The sequence below is a fragment of the Cyanistes caeruleus genome, chromosome 12 (assembly GCF_971803275.1).
Source record: "Cyanistes caeruleus chromosome 12, bCyaCae1.hap1.1, whole genome shotgun sequence".
In the NCBI taxonomy this organism is placed as follows: domain Eukaryota; kingdom Metazoa; phylum Chordata; class Aves; order Passeriformes; family Paridae; genus Cyanistes; species Cyanistes caeruleus.
In genome coordinates, this window is record NC_141712.1 from 16,578,519 (window position 1) to 16,585,150 (window position 6,632).

Here is a 6,632-nt window from a genome sequence, read left to right on the forward strand (position 1 = left end):
ATTACTGGCATTATTTTCTGATGCAGAATCAAATTTAAATGGGGTTTTACAAACTGGAGAATTATCTGCATTTCTACTGTCTAAAGGCATCAGATTCCCTTAAAGCTCACATACAGGGGACATACATAGAAACTACAGGAGGCAGCCAGTACATATGGAACGGATAAAGGCCACATAGTTTATTGAACCTTGTGGCCTGCTGATGTAACAAAATAAGCTTTGCAATGAGCAGTCAGATCTTAACATCAGGCATCTCCTTCGCTCATGTGTAATGGATGATAGCTCTCAGAGGGCCAGATTTGGATCCCCATATTTATCAGGAGTCTTACTTCAGGCTCTGGCCCTCAGTACACTGAATGAGGGATTTAGAAACGTTCAGTCGTAATATTTTCTCTCTTCTCTAAGCAAAGTGTGTTGAGAGGCAGCTGGAAGGTTTCATGTTCCAGCAGCTGAGGGGAACGAGATCCTGAGACCAGGTATATGAAATCTCTCCAGCACTGATGAGTCCTCCTCTTCCAAAGAGATAAACAGTTCTTTGTCAGGGTAAAAACAATTTGGACTGAACTGTCTCATCATTGCAATAACCCCTTGCTGAAATTTTAAACCAAGTAGAGGAGCCAAAAAAGCAAACACTGTGTGCCATTGCCTTTACTTGCCAGCAGCAAGGCCTCCACCACTCCTGAGACATACCAAATTTTCTGTTTCTTTTTTAATTTTTTTCTTTCCTTAAACTCATCCTTCCCAGCAGTCAAAGACTTGCCATTCTGGGATCATTAGCAATGAGACCAGCCCATGAGAGTCGGGTGTAAGCATAAGGGAGGAAATACTCTCACACCTTAAATCTGGTGCTGATGGAAATATCCCAAATGTTGATATAGACCCCAGCAAGGGCTTGAGGAAAAGTCTAAAGATATCTGAAGAAGCTGTAGGGCTGCCCCTGTGTGTCTGGGGACTGTCAGCCTCTGCAGATGAAGAGAATTCAGTCTCTGAGGGTACAGTCCCAACACTTGTGCCCCCAGGAAGCCTCCTATATATCTGTGCAGAGATGCTCCTCATTAAAAAACTGTGGTTGTGAGTTTGGGCTCACAAACTGCTTGTTTTCTGGTAGCACATCTATTAAAACACAGGCTTTTTGCTAAGGGGGACCTTTTTTGACTGCAGACTATGGAGTTGTGAGAAGACTGGGTGACTATTTACTCTTCTGCATTTCCAGCAGCTCTTCCTGAATGCTTTCCTTCCTCACCCTGATCCAACACTTCTCTTGGGAATTAACTCCAAATTCCAGTTCTTGGGAAAGCTTAGGCTGAGAAGAACCTCTGGATAAATGTGATTTCAATTCAGTCTCTCAGAGGTGTATCCCATATTCTCCCCCAAGGAGACTCCTACTTCATCCCAGACACTCCAAAAGTGCAAGTTAATCTCATTCTTGCTATGCAAATCCTTTTACCTATGTGCATTCATTAAATATCCATCTTCTCTTCAGTGAAAACCAGACGTATTCCCAACCTGTTCCTGCTCTCACAGCACACTTCTGGTTCACCAGACCAGTCAAACATCCATGCTACCCACTGAAACAATGTGACCAAGCCACAGGACAAATTAAAACGTAGATACACACAAATCTATTCATTATATAGCAGATACCTACAAAGAGCACTTTTTAATGTCCTGTTTTCAGAAAAATGCAGGGAATGATAAATACATTCCAAGACTGTGCACAAACTGAAAGCTTAGAAAAACTTGCAAATGCTACAAGTGACGTGGATGGCTCTTGTGCAGATAACAGGAGGAGAGAGGGGACAGCTGCTCACCGGCTGTGGCCTGAGGTAAGCACAGCTGAATGAAAGGGAATCCCAGCCCTGGCAGCCAGGGAAATACAGTGACTCAAACGAGCCCTAATGCAGCCCAGAGTCAGGCAGGTCAGTGTCGAGCCCAGATGAGAAAGAAGGGGGTCATGGTCAGCAGTGGCATAAGCAGATAAAAAGATCCAACAGCAGCAGGGAGACATGCTCCCACTGAGCAAACAGGGGAAGGTCACACAGCTCACAGATCTCCTGCAGCTCACAGCAGAGCTGCCTCCGTGCCCTAGACCAGCACAAAAAACACTGAAGCCCTGTTGGCAAGGTTATTGCCTGGGGTATTCTCCAAATTACCTCCAAAGCATCCCTTCTGTCCTGATAAACTGAGAAAATAATTTGATCTTTCGCCTAAAAAGACAAAAGAGAAGCAAACATTCGCAGCACAATAATGTGTTATTTCACAAATAATAGAAACTAGAAACTTGAGCTCATTTTCCACCTCCTTAATATTTTCAGCATCGTGTGGGTAGCAGTCAAAAGCCACTTGTTCCTAAGGTCACTGTATCTGTTTTGGTTTAACAGATGAGACTTTAACACTTCAATATCAACTATCATATATATATTTTATCCAATAGCATATGACATATGGAAATGTCTCCCTAGGAACTGTTGAGATACACAAACAGAACAATCATAAAGCTTTCATAAGAGCTTGTGGTCTAACCACGGGGAGCACTGGTTCAGTCCTGATTACCTTTCATCTTCCAAAGGTTAATACCCTTCATTCCATTTTGCTCATTATGCTGTGGACCTCAGACAAAAGCCTGAAAGCAAAAGTTATTTGTGATTCTTGCTCCTAGAAAGTAGTTTTCCATGGGCAGATCTCAGCATAGTTCTTCACATGAGAGGAATGAAGATTTATCCTCAAGGAACAGTTCTGTAGGAGAATACTCAACACTTGAAGTCATACAATTATATATTTTAGTTTAAAAATATCTAAATCTCCATACAATAGTTCTTACACTTTAAAACGAGGTTATATATTCACCATAGAGCCCTGTGGTGACACACTCCCCATTAAGCCCTCGTTCTATATCCTGTTCTCCATTTCCATGGTTCTCTCAAATTTGCATTTCAGTGATACACTCTGGGATTCTCTAAATGAGGCACACTACTGAAATTTTAAAATAGTTTCATTGTCTTTATTGAACACATTTTTACCATTAAAGGACTGGAATTATGTGAGAAGTTTTAGCCTAACACATAAGCAAACAATTATTTAGATAAAGGAGATCTGCACAGCTTATTTATTCTTGTTCTTCAACCTATTACATGACATCATTTTAATATAAAAGAACTTTGTAATTATGATGTCTTTACTGATAATTCTTTGTTGTACACCTCTGAATCTTCCTTATCTGAGCCCAGAGATCTTTTTATGGATTTTATACTCACACCTTAATGAAGTCCCACTAAAAGCCTTTCAACCTTTCCAACCCTTTGCTTTGCTTTGCTTTGGTGTGCTCAGGACAGCATTTTCTGTAGTTTCCACATTTTAAGCTTTAATCTTTGCCTAGAGGGCAGCAAAACAGCATCTCCCAAGGACTCTGATACCTAAATTTCCTTCCTTTCTTCAACAAAGGGCCACAACCCCTTCTTCTTAGTATTTCTAAGGCTGTGCTGGAAGGTACAGCCAGAACTCAGCCAATCTTGGCCAGTGTGGCTTGGCACAGGCCTGGCGTGGCGAGCCCAGTCTGTCTCCCCACTGACCCAACAAACCAAGCTGGGACCTGCCAGGAAAGAGCCTCCAGTAGCCATCCCTGAAGGGTTTTGTCAAACCTGCTGCCAGAGACCCACCAGCTATGAGGTAGTGTCTCCGGCTGCTGGGCTCCAGATTGCAGGACTAGCTCAATTATTTAATGATGGGGAAGACATTACTGCTGAGACTGGGACTTGCTGCTCTCGTTCCTGGGCCTAAGTGCGGCTGTGAGGAAATGCTGGAAGCACAAGGGCACTCAGTTGCAAAACTGAGAGGTCTGGAAGATGTTCTCCCAGTGAGGTTTGAGGCTGAGACACAGCTCCGTGGAACAAAAGTCACCTGGCTCGTGGAACAAGGACATAAGGAGGCAAGAAGTGCCTGGCTGTTTGCATTTTAACTAAAAAATCCCCAACATAAATTCAAAACCAGAAAACATCCAGAAATATCTCTCCAAATCTCTCAAATCTCTGAGGAAAGTCATATGCCCAGTGGGACTTAACCCTACATTACCCCCAAAGGATTTGAATTCCGCAAGAAAATGCACTTGAAGCAGCAGTGAACTATTTCCCAGATTAGAGCAGATAACACTGAAGCTGAAAACATTGGAGCCAATGGGAATAGGAATGTCCTCAGCAAAGAAAAACATCTGAATAACTGAGAATCAAGGCTAATAAATCTGGGTTCTCCTGGCTTTGTGTGTCTTGACTGGCCCCTCTGATGCCTCATGAAGGCTCCTGCTGTAGATTCAACCACTGGGAAAGGCATGACTGGAATATTTCTCCTCTACCTTGCTGTCTATATTCACAAACTGGTATAGGCACATTTTCCCCCTATTTTAGTCTTCTGTTAAAATTGACCAAAAGGATTAAAAGTTATCCAGGGAAGATAAAAATGGACAGAAACAGATTAAGATAATAGTCTCTCTCCTTTAAAAAATGTGAAAATGTGCCAGAAAAAAAAAAGTAATTATAATTCAAGTTAGCTATTTGGAGATATGAGGGCAGAACTCATGCAGGAGTGTCATCCCCTCAGTATTTGGAATTACTTAATCTTGCTGGGAGACAGCAACAAAAATAATAATAATAAAGGCTTGCAGCGAGGGTGAGTCCCTAGCAGATACTTGCAAATGTTTTCAAGTGTTTCCAAGGGATAACCCCTGCTCACAGCCAGAACAGATCAGCTACTTTCGATATGGCAATGACTCTGTCATGTTTCTTGTGCCCAGGACTGGCTATGGTGAGCCACAAACCATTTTGCTTTTCTTTGTGGATGCCTGGACTCTCTCAAAAAGCACCAAAAACTATTAAGAACCTCAACCAAAATTTACTTGAATGTGAAATTTGCCCAAACTGGTTTGTCTGTGTTCTTTGTGTCCGCTGTAAGTTCACAATACTCTAAATCCACTGCCCACTCATACCCACACTCACAGGTTGCTCTGAATCAAACACAACCTTCTCTTTTCTCTCTGGTGAAAATGGAAAAACAAAGGAAGATGGCTTGTATAAAGCATTTTATATGCAAGAGAGATTAGAACATTAGTGGCGTAATAAAGTAAATACGATGGCAATTGACCTGAGACTTGTGGGGTTTACCCCAATTTTTTGTTTATAGTTGAAGGTCGTAAGCTATACAAACCTCTATTGATCAGAGTCCTCTTTGTTTAAACAGAACCTACTGTATTTATTTGTGCTGTTCCTCTAAAGTCAAACAAAAGGGGACAGTTTTAAGTAAATCTCTGCATGACACTGCTGCCATGTGGTTCATTCACTCAGTATACAGATGTTTTCAATCTGTACAGTTTGTCTTTCATATCCATATGAGATGAAGCAGGCTTGATTTAGGCTGGGAATGATGCCAAGGAGAGAAGATACATCATTAACCCTTAATAAACGACTCATGAAGCATCCCTGGTTTATTCATTAAAAGGACTCTGTGAAGGATTACCATAGCACCTTATGAGTGGTAAGAGCCCTTTATTTGTCCATAATGTTATGCCACATGTATTTACATTGACAAAAAACTGCTTGGTGTGGGAGATCCTCCCCTTTCATTCCCTCGCCCACCAATGTACAGGCTAAAAAAAGGCATCTACTGAAACTCAGCCTGCAGATAATGAACATTGTCAAGAATTAGAAGGACAGAATTATTCTGGGGTTTGCACTGCCATTGCTGCACTGTGAAATCAGGACCCCCTGTCCTGGGCATCACACAAGTCTGCAGAATTGGTTCTCACTTTACCACTTAATACAGGAATGGATTTAATACTTAGTGTAGACATTCATTCAGTATGTACTGCATAAAATGATGCCTCTTTTTACCTCTTTTAGCACCTGTGTGGGGCTGAGACTGAGCAGACTGAGAGACATTTCCAAGGTCACAGGACAAGGATGCAGCAGAGCCAGGAATTGAACCAAGCTGCCCCAAAATTCAGCCCAAGGAGTTCCACAGCCAGCCCTCCTATACTGTTTCCACTCTGCTTTCCTCAACATCCTTTTCTTCTAACAATTACAGCTCTTGACAAATAGTAGATGTGTGTTTTGAACAGCACTGGGCTTGCACTGGATACAGGAATATTAGAAGCAGCTACTGGCTTGGAAGCAATTGGGGGAAAAAAAGGACATTGCTTTTTCTTCAGACAGTTTACAGGGCTTGCATGCTGAGTCTATTCTCACTGTATTATTCAGCAAACAATCAGTTGCATCACTACAAAGAAGAAACTGCTGATCTACTGCAACTAATAGACAATCTCATTCAATCAGTTTCATCCTTTACTAAAACATGCAAAACCCAGTAGTGAGTTTAAACGCACTGTGCCAATAGTAGCATCACTTGATTTTAGCAGGGAGCAGTGTGGCTTGGCAAATAATATTTTTGAAAAATCTAATCCGAATTAATTTGTTTTCTCCTTCTACTCCAGCTCAGTTTGAAGGCAGGAATTCACCACACTGCTTAGCTTAAAGAATTCAGAGTTGAAGGCCACTTCTCAGACTGAAAAGTGTAGGCTGAAAAGCCTGCTCCCTGCTGTACAGCCATGTCCCTATGGATTTTATGGCCAGTCCTGTGCAGTTAGCAGG